This window comes from Hyla sarda, chromosome 3 (assembly GCF_029499605.1).
Source record: "Hyla sarda isolate aHylSar1 chromosome 3, aHylSar1.hap1, whole genome shotgun sequence".
NCBI lineage: Eukaryota > Metazoa > Chordata > Amphibia > Anura > Hylidae > Hyla > Hyla sarda.
Window position 1 is genome coordinate 416,798,568 of NC_079191.1, and position 19,837 is coordinate 416,818,404.

The following is a 19,837-nucleotide window of genomic DNA, read 5'->3' on the forward strand; positions in this document are numbered from 1 at the left end:
ATAATATAGTGTCTGTACCTGTGTGTGACTCACTAGTCAGCTGATGACAGGGAGCCTGTCTGTTTCAATGGGTGGAGCGATTGCTTGGTCTGCAATCAATCTGCAACTAATGCAACAGCTGTAGGCACCCTGATTGAAAACCACAGGTCTTTTGAATGGATGCAGCTCATTTATATTTCAATAGGTGGGGTAGCGGAAAATGGAATTATGGGATTTGTAGGCAAAAAAGAAAAACTCAAACATTAAATACCAGTTCACAAAAAGCTAGCCACAATGTTATGGTGGACTCGCAACATAGCCATTTAGCCCCGAGACAAGCGCAGATCCTTCCTAAGCATGTCCATTACTGTCTAGCAGGTACGTACAAAAATCCCCTTATGGTGGATAACCCCTTTAATCAAAAACAAAAAACTACCACAAGAGGACTTAGTTTTAAATGAGAGGTTTCTGCAATAATATCAGGAAGTGTCACTTTACTGAGAGAGTAGTGGATGCATAGAATAACCTTCCTGTAGAAGTGGTAGCTGCAAATACAGTAAATGAGTTTAAGCATGCATGGGATAAGCATAAGGATATCCTTCATATAAGATAGAGATAGGCATAAGGCTAACCTTCATACAAGATAGGGATAGGATAAGGATATCCTTCATATAAGATAGGGATAGGCATAAGGTTATCCTTCATATAAGATAGGAATAGGCATAAGGATATCCTTCATATAAGATAGAGATAGGCATAAGACTATCCTTCATATAAAATAAGGATAGGATAAGGCTATCCTTCATATAAGATAGGGATAGGCATAAGGCTATCCTTCATATAAGATAGGGATAGGCATAAGGCTATCCTTTATATAAGATAGGGATAGGTATAAGGCTATCCTCCATATAAGAAAGGGATAGGCATAAGGCTATTCTTAATATAAGATAGGGGTAGGCAGAAGGCTAGCTATCCTTTATAAAAGATATGGATAGGTATAAGGCTATCCTTCATATAAGATAGGGATAGGCATAAGGCTATCCTTTACATAAGATAGGGATAGGCATAAGGCTATCCTTTACATAAGATAGGGATAGGCATAAGGCTATCCTTTACATAATATAGGGATAGGCATAAGGCTATCCATCATATAAGATAGGGATATGTATAAGGCTATCCTTCATATAAGATAGGGATAGGCATAAGGCTATCCTTCATATAAGATAGGGATAGGTATAAGGATAGTTATCCTTTATAAAGGATAGGGATAGGTATAAGGCTATCCTTCAGAGCCAGGACTATCCATAGTATTCAGGCTATTGGGCAGACAAGATGGGCCAAATGGTTCTTATCTTCTATGTGAAATACAACTGAAGTGAATGTCAGGAAATTTCAGTAATAACAATCAAGTAGTCATATTTCAGTTTTTCCAAACTTGCATAAGTAAAAACGTTGTATGGGAGAGGAATAGCGAGGAACCTATGACACTGTGGTGTCCCCACTCTGTACGCCTTCCCATATAAACCTTTTTTATTTTTTTGTGAACAAGCTCCAGGAAGACTAAGCTTGTTGCCACCACTGTCCTATCGTTTGTTTACGATCATACAGTGTGACATGATATAGTTTGATTATAATATGCATTGTTTTCAAAGAATGCAGAGATTTAAAAGGGCAGTTCTTTTTGGTGCATTGTTTATCTGGCTCTAGCTCTGTCTACCATGCTAGTAGTAATAGCTCCCCCAGTGAAATTTCCTTAGGCCAAATGTTTACATGTACAGTATAGTAAAGAAAAAATACATTAAATTACATTAAGCAACAGAAATATACTTTTTAATATCAAAGTTTTACACAAATCTACAAAGTGACCATTTATCTACTTTACTTTTTACTATACTACTACTATACTACTTTACTATTTCTAGAGCCATTACAGGTGTTATAAATAATTATTTGCAGTGCGGTTGTGGTGCTTTTTATAAAGATAAATTTGTAATTTCATCTAAGAAATATAAGTTGTTTTAAAATAAAGTACTAAAGTACATTGTACACACCCCACCCAAGGGTGATGTCACAAACAGGGTTTTAAAGAAAAACACTACTGCCACTGCAGTTTTTTATGCAGTTTTTTTTAGACAAAACCAATAGTTGATCTAGCATAAATAAGTTCTCCTTTTATATTTCCTATTCTTGTAAAATCCGCGATTGGCTAAGTTTCGAAAAAGGCATTTAAAACTCCAGTGTTGGTTTTGCCAAAACATGCAGTATGTGTAAAACCAGCTTTATGCATACCTTTTCTTTGGTTTAGTTAAACTAAGTGAGCAGTATGGTGGCTTTGAGGTTAGCATTGTCTTGCAGCTCTGGATTCAAATTCCACCAATGGCAACGTCCGCAAGGAGCTTGTATGTTCTTCCCATGTAAGTCCATATATATTAAGTACAGCTATAGTGTACCTTTCATATAAAGAAAACTTTTGACATGTCCAAGTGAGATAGAAAGCCGGCCAATAGACTTTCTATTGAAGTCCGTCTCATGTTGCATGGCCAGGGCAGGGAGTAAACATGCTCAGCACACTCTTCTCCAAACTCATTCTAGCAATTGGTGGAGGTCTGAATACTCAGCCCCTGACCTATCAATACTTTTTTTTACTTGTCCCTATGACATATCAACAGATTTTTTTGCATAAAAGTGCCCATTTGAGGATTCTAATTTCTCATGAATCTAATTCAAAAAAATATAAGGGCATACTACCAGAGCACTCAAGAGGCTTCATTTACTTAACAAGCCCTGGGTTTTCACACATAGACTTTTGACAAAGTGTCACAAATCTATGTTGTTGTAAAAGGATGGTAATCTCACACCATACATCTTAGAGAATGTTAAGTTTAGAGATACATTTGGACATATCTAGTCTATATTCTGTCATGCCTAAAGCGTACGTATAAAAAAAAAAATAATAACTTTCAACATGTCCTAGAGACATGACAAAAGTTTTTTATCGGTTGCAGTCTGTGCAGTGTGACTGATCATGAGAACGCAGGTATGCACTTCTCTCCCTGCTCTTTGTCTATGAGACCTAGACAGCCCCATATACTTACATTGTGAGTCCATCCTGGTTACATGACATGTATCCAGGAGAAAACATGCTAAGCGTGTGCTTATCTTGCCTTGTACTCATGATGTGTCAGCATCTGAACACCCAGACCCTGACTGATCAAAACATTTGTCTCTGTGACATATCAGAAGTTGTTTTTTTTTTTTTTTTCATGACAGTGCCTATTTAAGTTAAATTAAATATTATTTTTGTTGGGTAGTTGTATATTACATTGCCTTTTTATGGGTGCTTGATTATTTTTTTTTAAATGAGAAGCAAAACATAAAAAATGTGGGATAACCTACAGCTGAATCTGGTGAGCGAGTTGCATTCAAAGACACCAGGCCAAGGTTCTCGACAGCTCTTTGACTGATACTCTTAGCAATATGACCTCCCTGTCCCTGGTGTCAGTCTTTAGCCCATGACCTCAACTTGTCAGACAGCTTGAGAAAATCATGAGGAATATCCAATGTAAAAGGAGGCTATGGCCTGATAAAACAGGATCATTGTTAGCAGAGTGTTCCCGGAGCAGGCATAATATGCATTCTGCTCTGCTAAACAGCAAACACGGCAATCATTCATGCAACAGGTTCTCTGTACTTAAGAAGAAACTGTAGATACTATCGTCCGTAGACACAGCTCATACAGTAATGCAAAAAAAGTCTCATCAAAAATTAAAGCCGCTCTTATGAATCTTTAATTGGAAGCAATGAAAAGGGACACTGGTGAAGCCAAGTGTTTTGTTTCCAGATTCTCTTCAGGGTTGCTTGCTATTGTGTTTTCACTTTCTCAAGCAGACATTCACTTTAGAAACTGACATAAGTCACTTCTGAACAGACAGGCAGCTGCCTCAACGCAAACACCTAACGTATTCAGTGAAAGCTGCTGTCAGGTGACGGGGCCTTTTAGCACTTTCCAGACCCGGCACTTATTTCCATCACAACAAAATAATGCTTCCTGCAGGCGCTGTTTAAATCTTCCAGCAGGACCAATCACTCAGAAATTAACTATTCCATCTAAGCAAATGCACTGACAATGCTGGAGCGATCCCAAGTGCCATGTAGACTGCAATCTTAATGCTAAACACACACACAATAGATATACAGACAGAGGATAGATAGATAGATAGATAGATAGATAGACAGATAGATAGAGGATTCTGCACAATTTATCACCATCTAGTAACATGGGGGACAGAATCAAGTAAGCCTGGGTTGGTTATCTTATTCTTTAATCTGTTTTAAATGTTTTCCTTCATAAAAAGTTAGTTTTTGAAATCAGCTAGAAAGTTACAGTTTAGAGAGCTGTGATAAATACTGATAATTTAAACATTAAACAACTACATTGACGTGGTCTGAAATGGCAGGAGGTGCTCAACCCCAATTGCAGTTGTGCACCTACGCTGGGGTGGAGGTCCTGCACTTGTGGTCCATTGCTATGGGCGATCCCCAGCATAATGTGCATACATTGGAGGATGTCTGCAGACGGTCACAAGTACCACAATATAGGTTCACTGCTGTGGTAGATGTAAACAATGACTTAGCTAACCCTCAAAACTGAGGTAAAATTGAGGCAATAGCCAGTATATCCTTATATGAAGGACATACCTGAGCCCGCACACCAACGCCAAGGTTTCTCAAGTGGTATGGGACCTAACACTAACCTACCTTTTCATGTTAACCAAATTGCAGAAGCATTAGGTCCGACTTGTAGACTGCTCCCCGGTTACTTCCAGTGTGGCTGAGCACATATACAATGGCTACAAGCCCCACCCTGGTTGGCTAATATATTGTCGGCCTCACAGGTGAAACCTTAATGCTACCCAATATGATAAAAGGGTGCATTAGTATAAACTTTAGACATTGAACAGCTTACATTGACGTGGTCTGAAATGGCAGGAGGTTCTCAACCTCAAGTGCAATGGACCACAAGGTCCTGTGGAGGATGGAGGATGCCTGATGGCTACAAATAGCGTGTGAAACTGATTATAATTGATTTAAAATAGAGACATAACCTGATAAAAATGGATTTTACTCCACTCATTTAGGCTCTGTTCACACGTGCATTGGCGTGCTCTGGCACAAACAGATCAAAGAAAATTACAGCAGTGCTAGATCCATCGCATGAGAATAAATCATCAACACCCAATGGAAACCTTAAAATGGTGTTCCCCAACTGTAGCTCTCCAGCTGTTGCAAAACTTCCACTTCCATCATGTCCTTGTAGTCTGGTAGGCTTAGATTATTTGTGCAACAGCTGAAGAGCCACAATTTGGAGAACATTGAGTCAGACTATAATGGTGTCCATTGGGTTGTTGTCACGGTGTCCAGCATTTTACCAGACTCGCTGCACAATTTGTTCCTGCGTTTTTGATGGGATATATGTTGGCAACTCATAATGTTGTCTCCAATTCAGGTGTGAACAGAGTCTTATCACTTTTTTACCTGTAATGTTTTTCTCCAGTGATGACAAAAAATCAATGCAGTGTCGCCGTGACTGGCTCTTGATTAAGGTGGCTTTGGAGATCATGTCAGCCCTCTTGATCAGGGGTTGCCATTGCCGAGGGGACTAAAGTGATCTCATTTGCATGTTGCATGGGGGGGGTTATTTCTAGTATTATTAGACACCCCCTATATAAGACTTAAAGGAGTAGTCCAGTGGTGACTCAGTGGTGAACAACTTATCCCCTATCTTAAGGTTAGGGGATAAGTTGCAGATCGCGGGGGGTCCGACTGCTGGGGCCCCCTGCGATCTCCTGTACGGAGCCCCGACAGCCCACGGGAAGGGGGCGTGTCGACCTCCGCATGAAGCGGCGGCCGACACGCCCCCTCAATACAACTCTATGGCAGAGCCGAAGCGCTGCCTTCGGCAATCTACGGCTCTGCCATTGAGATGTATTGAGGGGGCGTGTCGGCCGTCGCTTCGTGCGGGGGTCGACACCCGCTATCTGGCTGGAGAGCCGGGGCCCCGTACAGAGAGATCGCAGGGGGCCCCAGCGGTCGGACCCCCCGCGATCTCAAACTTATCCCCTATCCTTAGGATAGGGGATAAGTTTTTCACCACTGGACTACCCCTTTAAGAAAAATTTTGTGAAGTTGGCAAGCTAGGGATCAAGATGCATAATCATGTGCTTTTGCCCGCTTGTTCTAATGCTCGGTCGGGGTCTCGACACTAAGACCCTGACTGATCAAAACATTTGACATGTCCAAAAAATGTTTCATGACTGGGACAGGATTAGCCAAGGCAGGCAAAAGATACACAAAATATATCACTGTGTGCAGATTTTGCTAGACAAAAATGTGTCTGAACAAATGCTGAGCTTTGATTGGTTTCTATATATATATCTGAGGCATAATCAAACACATTTTTGATAAATGTGGGACACTATTTTAATTGACATCTCTTCTTGGTTGTCTTACTGTGCACCAACATTATGGCCCATGCCATCAATAAATCAGACTAATTTTAGGACTCTTCTAGGCACACCCTCTTATCCAAAAAACGCATAGTAAATGTGGCACAAGGATAGTATGCCAGTTTGTTGATGCAAATTAAACCAGAACTCTAGTTATTAAGAGGCATGCATTGCACTTTGCTGGTGTAGATTTCAGTTGCAGTATACGCTAGTGTGTTGTAGTAAGTTAGATGTAAGGCCATGCCCCTTTTACACTGAGCCCTGTCTATTTTCAAAAGACTGCTGTTATTAGTATAAAAAAGGGCAACATTTCACATTCTAGGGATGCCCAAAAATGTGCAACTTTTCCATGCCTAAACACAGAAGCTTTGTTTACAATACATAACCTGCTAATATAGAAAAATAACTAGGGCCTTAAAGTAAAAATAACTAATCCACAAAAAAAAAAAAATAATAATAATAAAGTGATAATGTATCTGCAGCAACTGGTTCATCCTGTCTAATAATCCTTATATCCAGTTTACAGCTTCCAACTTATTAAGTCCTGGCAGTTCTCTGTATCTCCTTGTTATTTTCTAGGGCCGATGCAAATGAGAAATTGCGATTCTCCTCTCGGCGTATATGCATGAGGGACGTTAAAGACTTGTATTTATTTTCCCCCATTTCACCTTGTGTACAGTCTGGTCTGTGACACTGATGGTGATTATGTCATTATTTTACTCTGGGGGTCTCTGGCACATCTGCAGAACTGATGTACATCTTCTTTGTTACGCTGGCATAGGTCCCATATCACCAATGCTTCATTAGCCTTAGTGACTGCCTTCTTGCCAGACAAGAATGCCCAAATCTGAGCTTCTTTTGTGTATGCTTGTTCATTTATTCATCTTTGCATTTCTTGCGCTCTTTTATCTCCTTGTATTTCTAAAGAGCAGATGTCTGTGCCCCCCTCTCCCATATCTCCTGAGTCACATAGGGAGAAGAAAAGTGACTCCTTAACCCCTGTGGGATCACGCTGACCGAAAATGACCTTTAGCCTGGGTTTTACCCCTAGTCTGTATAAAAAAAAAAATTAAAAAAAAGAATAACAGTTTTTCACAGCCTGATATATATACATGGTTAATTTTTATTATCTCTAGCTCCTCACAAGGAGAACTGGTATACATTTTTGTCTCATGTGGGGAAATTTTTGTTTGTCACAGACCCGGAGAAAGCAGAAAAAATAGGAAAAAAAATCCCTCCAGAACGGCCCTTATCATATTAAAGTTTGTTTGCCCAGCTTTGTAGTGGATGTTAGCATGAACGTTTGAAGGCCACATAGCTTTCAAACCTTGGTTGCAACACATTGACCCCTTTAGAAACCAACTTTATCTGGATGAGAAAACTCAGTTCTGTTTAACAAACTATCTGCTTCGCCAGTATTTATCTAGAAACTGAAATTACACTATTGATTTATTTTTTGTGTGAATTTAATGTCCAAAAAATGCTACTGAATTCGATAAACAGGTCTTTGCACGTGACCGATTGTGTCTGCTAGGCATACTCATGAGTTAAAGCACTTCCTGCCATGGCAGCGGCTCGCCATCTCAGTGTATATCCAGGTGTTATGTTCACAACAGGTTACAGGTCAGAAGTGTGTATAACAATAAGAGTCTAGGATAGAGCGGGCTGTATAGTGGGAGTGAACATTTTGTAGGCTTGGCTAGTATCTTTGAGATGCTCATTAAAGTGGTTTTATGGTCCTATTTGTTATATACCGAGGAGATATATATATATATATATATATATATATATATATACAACCTGTGGCCCTCCAGCTGTTGCAAAACTACAACTCCCAGCATGCCCTGACAGCGAACGGTAGGTTGGACACCACAGTTATATACTCTATTCGGGCATTCCGAGTTAGTAAAAAGGAGTCAATCATTAAGGACTTTCATCAATAATAATAAGAAGAAAGATGCTAAAAAGAAACACTTGCTAAAAGATTCCTTTTGACTGATCCCTGTTCAATCAATAAATTGATTGTACAAAGCAAATAATGCCTAAAAATGTTTACCTTCAGAAACAGAAAGACGTATGAATATACAAAAATCTGAATTTGAAAAGATAATTATATAGACCACCCTATATGTAATTATTAAACCATAGATGATGAGGGATTTTAAAGGTGGCCATACACCTTAGATCAGTATTAACTAACCAGCATGCCTCAAGCTGTATGCTTGGAGTTGCCGTTTTGCAACAGCTGGAGGCACACTGGTTTGGGAACGTTAGTTCAGTCAGTAGCCATTCCTTTTGATTCTCACATGTAAACTCAACTGGGCCGAGCATGCATGTGTTCTTAATAGAGGGGCGTTAGTGCTGCTACTCATCTTATTTGACAACAGAATTATTGGGCTTCTTCCAACTGCCTGATCCTTCTTTCCCCAACTTCTGCCATCCCCAAAAATTTCCTGATGTGTACAGCCTAGGAAATATTTATCCATATCGCAATGCCAACACGTTTTCTTCTCCTGGACCATATTGCAGTGTTGTGTCCATTACAAAGTTAGGCTGGGTTCACACTACGTTTTTTCCCATACGGGAGCGCATACGGCAGGGGGGAGCTAAAACCTAGCGCTCCCGTATGCCTTCGTATGCGCTCCCGTATGTCATTCATTTCAATGAGCCGGCCGGAGTGAAACGTTCGGTTCGGTCGGCTAATTTTTGCGCCGTATGCGCTTTTACGACGGGACCTCAAACCGTGGTTGACCACAGTTTTAGGTCCGGGGGAAAAGCGCATATGGCGCAAAAATGAGCCGACCGGACCGAACGTTTCACTCCGGCCGGCTCATTGAAATGAATGACATACGGGAGCGCATACGAAGGCATACGGGAGCGCTAGGTTTTAGCTCCCCCTGCCGTATGCGCTCCCGTATGGGAAAAAACGTAGTGTGAACCCAGCCTTATGCATTATCCCTGTAGAACCTGATCGTGTACAATTACTGGCAGCATACCACATATAGCAAATGTAGCAAATTTTGTAAGTATTTTTGTGGGATATATATATATATATATATATATATATATATATATATATATATATTAAAAAAGGTGTATTTTTTAAGCCAAAACTATGGGGGTATTTATCAATTTTGCCTTTCTTTTTACCCTTTTTTTTTCTTCACTTTTTTGAGCCAAAGTCAGAAGTGGATCCATAAGGGAGGAGAAGTGTAAGTCCTTCCAATACATTTTCCATTCCTTTTGAATACATTTCTGGCTTTGGCTCAAAAACTGCAGTAGCAGATCTCCAAAAACTGCCAGAAAAAAAAACAAGTGGAAACAGAAGTTACCACCACGGAGGACGGCGTATTTTACCCTGTAGAGCAGTCATTTCGGGGTCCCTCCTGCTGTATATCAGCAAGCGACATGAGTTATTTCTTTTGTGGGGTTTATAGCCACCATGTGAAATGGATTTTATTTTCAACTTGAGTAGTTTTTTTTTTGTTTTTTTGTTATTTTAGTACAGTGGTCTTCAACCTGCGGACCTCCAGATGTTACAAAACTACAATTCCCAGCATGCCCGGACAGCCGTTGGCTGTCCGGGCATGCTGGGAGTTGTAGTTTTGCAACATCTGGAGGTCCGCAGGTTGGAGACCACTGCTTTAGTGCTTACCTGAACCTGTGCGGCCATGTCCAATGCTGGCTCAACGGAGGGTGAAGGTTCCTCAGAGACAACTATGTCGCAGGATAGTATTGGGCAGCCCTGGAGGCGTCGCTGCTTTCACAAAAAAACATTTTTAATGTATTTTGACGCCTTTACATTTTCTGATATTGCTAAGTGTGTTTTCCATGTGCAAAATTTCTTGGCGGGGATTTGCGCCCCAAAAAAATGGGATTTGCGCAAGTGATTTGGCGCGAATGATGAATTACTGACTAAACTTAAAATCACACACAGGACCGTGTGATTTTGAGAAAGTTGTAAAAATGACAGTGGAGAAGATGCGCCAAACTTTGGCGCAAAAAGACACTGCGCCAAAGTATTGCGCCAAAGTTACGTGAAAAAAAAACACATAAATCCTTTGATAAATAACCCCCTGTATCCTTTCACCTTCTTGGTAAAGTGGCCCTGATCCCCTCTAAGTCCAGCAGAAGACAACATGTACCGCTCAGTTAGGAGGAAAGGTTTCAATATTTACAGGACAAACAGCCGGGGGTAGGGGAGTTTGCTCAAGGGAATCATGTGCGCATAAGGGTGAATGAATCCTCGGTAGAGTGCTTGAACTGTTTGTCTCATTTCCTCAGGTGTCATTTGATCTTATTTTTTTTTTTTTCGCTTTTCAACCTTTGATATTGGGGTTTCTTTACCATATCATAATATGTACTGAAGACTATCTGCCTGCTGTGTAAAGTGATTGATATATATATCGTGTGTGTTCATAACGGAGACATGACAGCAAGAAAAGTACTATAGGCAATATTGTTCTTGCCATTAACCCCTTCCCTCTTTGGCGGTTTTTCATTTTTGCACTTTTGTTTTTTCCTCCTCACCTTCTAAAAATCCTAACACTTTCAATTTTCCACCTAAAAATCCATATGAGGGCTCGTTCTTTGCGCCAACAATTTTACTTTGAAATACTATTAATAATTTAAAATCTACGGCGAAACGTGGAAAAAATATTTGTTAGGCAGAATTAGAAAAAAAAAAAGCCATTTTGTAATTTTTAGTGGTTTACGTTTCTACGCAGTGCAGTTTTTGGTAAAAATTGCACCTTATATTTATTCTGTAGGTCCATACGGTCGCACGGATACTCAATTTATATAGGTTTGACTTTATTTTACTACAAAAAATAAATCATAACTACATTCACCAAAATTAATACGTTGAAAAATGTCCTCTTCTGACCCCTATAACTTTTTTTTTTTTCTGTATACGGGGCGGTATGAGGGCTCATTTTTTTGTGTCGTGATCTGAAGTTGGTACCATTTTTGTTTTGATTGGACTTTTTGATCACTTTTTATTCAATTTTTTTATGGTATAAAAGGTGACCAAAAATACCCTATTTTGAACTTGCGGTTTAAATAATGATATAACGATATATTTTTAAAGTTCGGACATTTACGCACACAGCGATACCACATATGTTTATTTTTATTTTATTTACACTTTTTTTAAATGGGAAAAGGGGGGTGATTTGAACTTTTATTAGGGAAGGGGGTTAAATCACATTTCTTAACTTTTTTTTTACACTTTTTTTTTGCAATGTTATAGCCCCCATAGGGGGCTATAACTTTGCATACACTGATCTCTTACACTGTTCACTGCCATGCTATAGCATGGCATTGATCAGTGTTATCGCCGCTCGACTGCTCCTGCCTGGATCTCAGGCACGGAGCAGCCATTCGGTGACCAGACAGCAAGGAGGTAGGTAGGGATCCTTCTCACGTCCTGCAAGCTGTTGGGGACGCCGCGATTTCACAGCGGCGGTCCCGAACAGCACCACTGAGCTAACCAGCAATTTTTACTTTTGTTTTAGACTCAGCGATCATGTTTGATCGCCGCTTCTAAAGGGTTATAGCAACCGGAACCCACCGGGTATGATGAGCGCTCACCTGCTGAGTGCGCGTCATACCTCAGGAGCAGCAAATGGAAGTGAATGCATGTCCATTTGCGGCAAGGGGTTAAAGGGGTTATCCAGAAATAGTAAAAATACAGCTTATTTCTTTAAGAAACTCCGTCACCTCTGTCCTCTGATTTTGTGTGATATTACATCTTGGCTCCATTCACCTCAATGAAATTAAGTTGCAACACCACCCACAACCTGAGGACAGGTGTGGTGCTGTTTTTGTTTGTTTTTTAAATCATCCCTAATCCTGGATAACCCTTTAAAATGGATACTCCTATCTCCATCACTTAATGACAAGTAGCATTGCATTCCCTTCACTGATTTTGACCTGCACAGTGCCCCCTAGCCATATGGCGGTACAGGAAACTGCAGCATGGCACCGTTATCCAGGATTAGAAACATATGGCTACTTTCTTACAAATATAGCACTACATATGTCCTCAGGTTGTGTGTGGTATTACATCTCTGCTCCATTTACATCACCACACACAATCTAAGGACAAGAAAGGCACTGTTTTTGGAAGAAGAATGTTTTTCCTAACCCTGGATAACCCCATTAAAGTGAATGCGGCCAGTGCTGTCTGGTAAGTGGGATCTCTTTTACGCAGGGAAGAGCTCAAAAGGAGAGGGACTGCTACACCAATACTTCATTCTGACAATTGATGAGGGTCCCAGATGTCAGACCCACCACTATCATAAAGTGATGATCTATGCCAGTAAAAAAGGCCTTTAAAATATTGGAAGGAAAACATAAAATGAAAATGTGTTTAAGGCCCAAAGTTGTAGACATTGCTGTAGACATTGCTACAAGCCAGGAGATTTAATGGAACAGTGCCTCTAGTGGCCAAAGTTGTGATACATGCTAGAAAATAAGATTCTAAACTTTCAGTCAATTGCTTTCTGGCTTGTAGGCAATACAAACATTGCATAATATCAGATTTTTATGGAAAAAAACATACTTAACCCATATAACACATGAACCAAAGCCAAGAAAAAAGAATAAAACATTAAAAAAATAAAAAAAAAGTTAACAAGCTGAATTGTTAAAGAAAATTACTTAATTGGAAGATTGTTTTGTAGGCCCAAAGTAAATGTACATTCTAAGCTCCAGGCCATCCACATAGAGAGTTCAGGGAGGTGGAGGGGTTTTATTTTATTTGTTTAGGTGTTTGTTTGTTTTTCAGTTTCTTTTTTTTTTTTTGCGTTTCATGATTGTAAAACCCATCTGAAATATTCATGTAGAATTGTCTGAGAAGCAGTTTGTGTTTTATTTACTGCACAGGAGAACAGCCTCAGTGGATTAGTTCTACAATACCCGTAACAAAAGCACGACAGCTGATGCATGTGATGTTAGGAGGTGACAAAACAGTTAAAGTATGCTGCTGGCTACAGGCAAGCAGTCAGCAGATGCAGACAAAAGGATTTGTGACAAGAATAACTTGAGCAGTCAAGAGTATCCAAAATACCAATACCCTTTTCTCCTTGACATTGTCTTCTCCTTACTGTCAGCATTGTATTGTCCTTTTATAGTAAAGAAACCAATAAGTCAACATTTATCCGGAGAGGGAATACATCCTTAATATTCCAGCTGTTCCCAATGGAGCAATACATTTTTTAATAATGCAGATATGGGATGGATAGATAGAATTTAGGGGAAGTTTTGAGGTAGATATATAGATAATAGAAGGTAGAAGAATGTTTGAAGTAGATAGGTATTGGATGGATAGATATATTGATAGATATGAGATAGATAGATAGATAGATAGATATGAGATAGATAGATAGATAGATATGAGATAGATAGATATAAGATAGATAGATAGATAGATAGATAGATAATAAGATTGATTGATAAATAGATATGAGATAGATAATAGGCAGTTAGAGGTTAGATGATGTTTTGGTGTGGATAGATAGATATGAGATAGATAGATAGATAGATATATATGAGATAGATAGATATGAGATAGATAGATAGATGTTCATTTTTTAGGCAGAAGTCCACAAGCACTGCATAGCCGTTAATGGTGACGGCGCAGTGCTGCACAGTATGCTCCGTTCACAGAATTCTGCGAGCCGAGATTCCGCAGTGTGAACTTACCCTTACAGTCAAATCTTTTCTAAAAAAGACAATTTCTGTATCTACATTGTATTGTGGTGGCCCAGTACAGGAGTTGTTACCCCGTACCCTTGCTGTCCTGTCAGGCAGCCTCCCTGCAGTGTTCCCTGGGCCCCCCTGCATCTGTTCTACTGTAATTGTATATTATCCCCTATGTTATGTATATAAGAATGTTGTATCTTTAAGAAAGGTTAACATGTGATCATCAGTTGTCATGTGAGTTGTCATGTGATTGTTACCCAGGAGGTATCAGTGACCAGGTGACTTAAAGGTGACCAATGGGACCCCACCAGAGTCTCCCCCATAAAAGTCCTGGGAGAAGTCTCTTCTCTGTCTTACTTCCTGAGGTGCAGTCGAGCCTAAGAGTCTGGAGTCATAGGAGCCTCAAGTCAAGTCTGCAGCCACAATCTACAAGTGTACAAGTAACTAAAGTCACAGCTTAGTCTGTCTCCAGTCAAGTCAGTCACTGTCATCTACTGTCAAGTCAACGTGGCCTGCACTAAATTGTCCAAAACCACTACAAGTCCCAGCAAGCCCTTAAGGTCTCTGAAGTCACTGGTCACCTCCGTGGGCCTGGCTACACTGTATAGACTGTGCCATCTGTCACTCAGTAAAGCTACCGTTGTCCGTAACTTGGCATCGGAGTCATTATTGCCCCCATGCATGGGTGCATTATTGCCCCCATTCGGGTGGTATTGAGGATAAACCACACCCTGGCGTCACAAATACAAGCCATCTGCCCCTGAATCTCACACCCTCTACCACAGTATATTCTAGGGTAATGCCCAAATTGCCCTCTTATGTGATGTTGCACAGTAGATGTCACATTGCAGTTTGGTGCTAGATTTGCACAGAGTTACAGCATCCTTAATCACCTGCTGGCCAGTAACTAAGGGTTAAAGCTCTCTCCATGTTGGAAACTGGTCCACAGCCACTGCCTTCCATGGAGTTGGTTGATCTAAAAGATAAGATGTTAAGTCCAGTCAGACAATGGCCATGTTATTTGATCATAGCAAAGTGCGAGGGGCTGACTGCAAACAAGCCAGCGTTTATTTTACAAGTGTTCACAACGATCTGGTGCTTCTTCAGAAAATAGGAGAGGCTGTCTTCCGTTTAACCTTTGTAATTCCCCGTCTATTCTCTCTGACATTCATTCAGCTGCCAAGAGAGCTTGGCAAGGCTGGGGCAGTGCACACGTTCCAGTGACCGCTAACCTTGGTATGTCCTGACACTTATGATGTGTATCTGCAGGACACAGAAGGCAGGCAGGCTGCTATGTCAGGCTTTTATTATAGGCTGCAGATGCTGGGGACAGTCAGTTTAATAAAACAAATCAGCCTTGAAGGTAAAGCAACTGAGAAGGAGGAGGAGAGAGGAGAATCTTGTGCAGCATGATTGAAATAATGCAAAGTCTACCATGAAAAATAAACCGTCTTGTGACCGAGGGTCATCATGCAGGTGGTGTGGTGTTCTTCAAAACCAGAGAAAAAAGTTGTGGTCCTTATAGAAGGGAAGTTACAAAGTAACCAGAAGCCTCCTGAGACAATTGGGATGGATGTCCTCATTGTTGTGCACCAAGTTATGGAAAGTGTAATCGGAAACTAGTTTTATCATAAGTCTTGGTCACAGTCTGCTGGTTTTCCTTTTTAACAATGTAGCAGAGGTCAACATGGGGGCTGTGTTGTTTATGTATCAGGGTAACGTATGCGGTACGTTTACTTTCAGTCCTATGTAAGGCTCTGTTTACATCTTCTTTATACTACATGGCAAAAGTAGTACCAATAGTAGCACACACCAAACCTATCCACAGGTCTTTGTGCACCTAGCTTATGCCAAAACAGTGTCCCATTTGCATTCAATATATCTTTTCTTTTACACTTTGTGGATAGGAAAACTTAGCCATCCTTTCTTATAGAGAGGGGCACAGTAAAAAAAAGAGTCAAGAAGTGACATATACTACTGTATGCCTATAAAGTGGTATACATCTGAGGCTTCCGTCCGAAGTAAATGTCAGATAATACTCCTATTCTTCACCTCCTGCAAGAGTCTAAAGCTAGTTATTCACATAAGTCTTCATTCACAACACTTCTCTGAGGCACGGATATTGGGAAACGTTCAAAATTGCTCAGTCAAGCAAGGGCCCCGTTCACTTAAATGGCTCAGGCGTAGTCAGCTATTGACTACATTCAGGTTATTTTCCAAGCATGTGCAAGTTTTGGCTCGGACTGAAAAGTGTGGTTTGCTGAACTTTTCAGTCTAAAACAAAACTTGGATACATTCGGAAAATGACCCAAATGTAGTCACTAGCTGTCTATGCTCAATCCATTGAAATGAATGGGGCCTGTGCCTGTCTGAGCATGGATACATCGGCTTGTAATTTTGACGTTTCCCGATGTATCTGTGCCGGAGGCAGAAATCGCGGTGTGAACCTCTCTGAAGATATGGCTGACAGCTATATTGCATGAACCTTATATACATATAAATGTTTGTCCGTAAGTGCATGTTGGCAGAAGGGAGAGACTCACTACCAGACTTCTCTCGTGTTGGCCTATCTCCTTGAGAACTCACACTTTCCTGAACCTTCTATTTTGTCATATGTGCCATCAGGGGGAAGTTGGAAGGCCTCCATACACATTAGATGGTCAGACAGTCCCGATAAAATAAGCAGGTTTAGCCTACACTTATCTAATATGCATGACTAGCTTATCTCCCCTGACCAGGGTTGAATAACAGCATAGCCAAAAGAACAATTGCCCCAGGGCCTCCACTGTTTACATGCCTGAATTTCCTTATATCCACCTCTTGCAGCTCCTATAAGCTTACTGTCTGCCATCTTACTTCGAGCTTGTAGCGTTGTACCGGCTGTAGTATTACTTGGGCACATTACCGAACTGCCATTCAGGCACTGTATGGTGCAGTTATTAGACCTCGGGGTAGACTATATTACAGTATCATTACTCCCTCCTTCAAACTAGCACACACATGTTTTGCCTAGAGGCCTCAACAGATCTATATCTGGCCCTAATACTGTCGGTGACCTGCGCCAAATGACAACCTCAGCTATGCCACATCTGCGTGTTGTCGATGAATTGAAGGGCATACAATTTTGCTAAATGGCAGAACAGAGTTTAAGTGGCCACATAATCCTTATTCCTTCACTCAGGAGCCTTTCGTTTTATTGTCACTTGTTTTCAGAGGCCTAATCCCCCAGACTTACGCTACCAATTGTCTGTAAGCAGGGCCTAGATGTTAAATATTTAGATATAATAGCCAAGAACTCTCCCGGTAGCAAGTATACTTGCTAAACTATTGGATCAGTGCATAAAAGACTGGGCAGAGTTTTCTGTCAAACACCCGCAGTGCAGAACAGAGAACATATTACGCCCATAGGTAGTGAATTTAAAGAGCGGTTTGTACTATAGACAAAGATTGTAAACCTTTTTTATTTCATACAAAATTATATTTTACATCGATAGAGCTACGTAGTATGTGATGTTTCTACTGTAAATCTCTCTTCCTCAACATTAAAATGTTGGCACACTATCCAGATTGCTCCAGATACAAATTTAGGAAAAAGATAAAAAAATGTAGCCCTCATTTATCACTAATTCAAAACTAATCCCCAAAAAAAGGCCACTCCTGTCCTCAGGTTGTGTTTGATATTGCAGCCAAGTTCCGATAAAGTGACTGGAGCCGAGTTGTAATACCACACACAACCTGAGAATAGGTGTGGTGCTGTTTTTTCAAGAAAGCAATCATGTTTTTCTTTTCCTGATATCCCCTTTAACCTCTCTTTCTTAGAAGAGAAAAATCACAGGTGAAAGAGGACACGAAAAATAGGGTAAAAATGTAATACATTATTGTAAAAAAAAAAAAAAAAATAAACAGAAAACCGTGCCCACATTTTGAATAAATAGTTTATATAGTTAAAAAAAAAAAAAAAAGAAGTTTTGGCGCAGGTTAATAAATAGAGTGTAATGCATTTCTCCATACAGTTTAACAAACATGGCTTATAACTGCAGGCAAGAGTTTTGTATCTGACTGTCATAACTCTTATCAAAGGTAGATACTGTAGAGCAGTGGTCTCCAAATTGCAAAACAGTTTTTGCAACAGCTGGAGGATTACAATTTGTCCTAATTTTTGGAAATAGGCAAGAAAAATATGTGCAAGTCACATATTTGAAAAATACTGCTCCAAGTCAGCTGTTATCTGCTGAGGAACCGTAGTATATTCCTATAGCACCTCCCCTGTAGACTTCCTGAGAAAATGTAATAGAGGATGCCCAATGATTTCTAAGTGTATCTCTTGATTTTATTAAGCTCTCTGTGGCCTTCACCCCCACCAGATTTAGAGCCCCAGTTGCAGTGAAGGAATTCATTGCTTTAAAGGGGTTCTCTGCTTGGGATTGGCTACTTGTTAGAAGGGTGCCTTGAAATTAAGCAGATAAAGTCTTTCTTAGCCTCCGGTGAAAGTAAACTTATCCCCTATCCAGGACGGGACCCCGTCTCTCTCAGTGAGGAGCGCGTGTCATCTACTGGTAGATAGTAGGCCCTCCATTCATTTCTATGAGAGTGCCTTTGATGCCCGAGTGCTGTACTCGGGTCTTTTCTTCGCTCTCACAGAAATGAGCAGAGTATGTGCCAGGTCCTGTCCTGATGATTGCAGGGGATCCCAGCGCTCAGACCCCCCACGCTCAGCTACTTATTCCCTATCCTATGGATAGAGGATAAGTTTATTTTTGCCGGATTTCTCCTTTAATCTAAAAGGGAATCTCTCATTAGTGTTCAGTTTTAACCCAAAATTCACTAATAGGGTCTATAACACAGAGCCAGGAGAGAATGGGCTATGTAAATGCACCCCCCCCCCTCCCCCCCCCCCCCTGATCAAAAGTGCACTTAAAGGGGTTATCCATGAAAAAAACTTTTTTTCATATATCAACTGGCTCCAGAAAGTTAAACAGATTTGTAAGTTACTTCTATTAAAAAATATTAATCCTTTCAGTACTTATGAGCTGCTGAAGTTGAGTTGTTCTTTTCTGTCTAAGTGCTCTCTGATGGCACTTGTCTCGGGAGCTGTCCAGGGTAGAAGCAAATCCCCACAGCAAACCTCTTCTACTCTGTGCAGTTCCTGAGACAAGTAGAGATGTCAGCAGAGAGCACTGTTGCCAGACAGAAAAGAACAACTCAACTTTGGCAGCTGATAATTATTGGAAGGATTAAGATTTTTTAATAGAAGTAATTTACAAATCTGTTTAACTTTCTGCCACCAGTTGATTTAAAAGAAAAAAGGTTTTCACCTTGATAGCAGAGAGAATTACACAACTTCCTCTAGAGCATACAGCAGCTGATAAGTACTAAAAGGATTAAGATTTTGAAATAGTAAGTAATTTACAAATCTGTCTACCTTTATGGCACCAGTTGATTTAAAAACAGTTTTTCCCCCTGGAGTACCCCTTTAAGCATGTGTGGGAGGAAGCACACCTGGATCTTAGGGAGTTTCCCGTTTTGCCCTCTTTATAAATTGTCCTGAGTATGTATCACTCATATAAGCAGAACTGGTTGCCTTAGATTAGTGCTTTATTGTCTCACTGTAGTGTATGATCCTGGCAAAATGTCCTATATATATG

The 19,837-nt window shown here is 40.4% G+C and overlaps 1 protein-coding gene across 10 annotated transcripts in view; it reads left to right on the top strand.

Moving 5' to 3' along the window:
- The window catches only part of PROX1 (prospero homeobox 1), a 118,677-nt gene that overhangs the window by 87,938 nt on the left and 10,902 nt on the right, over positions 1–19,837 (top strand). The gene's annotated exons all lie outside the window — the stretch shown is intronic.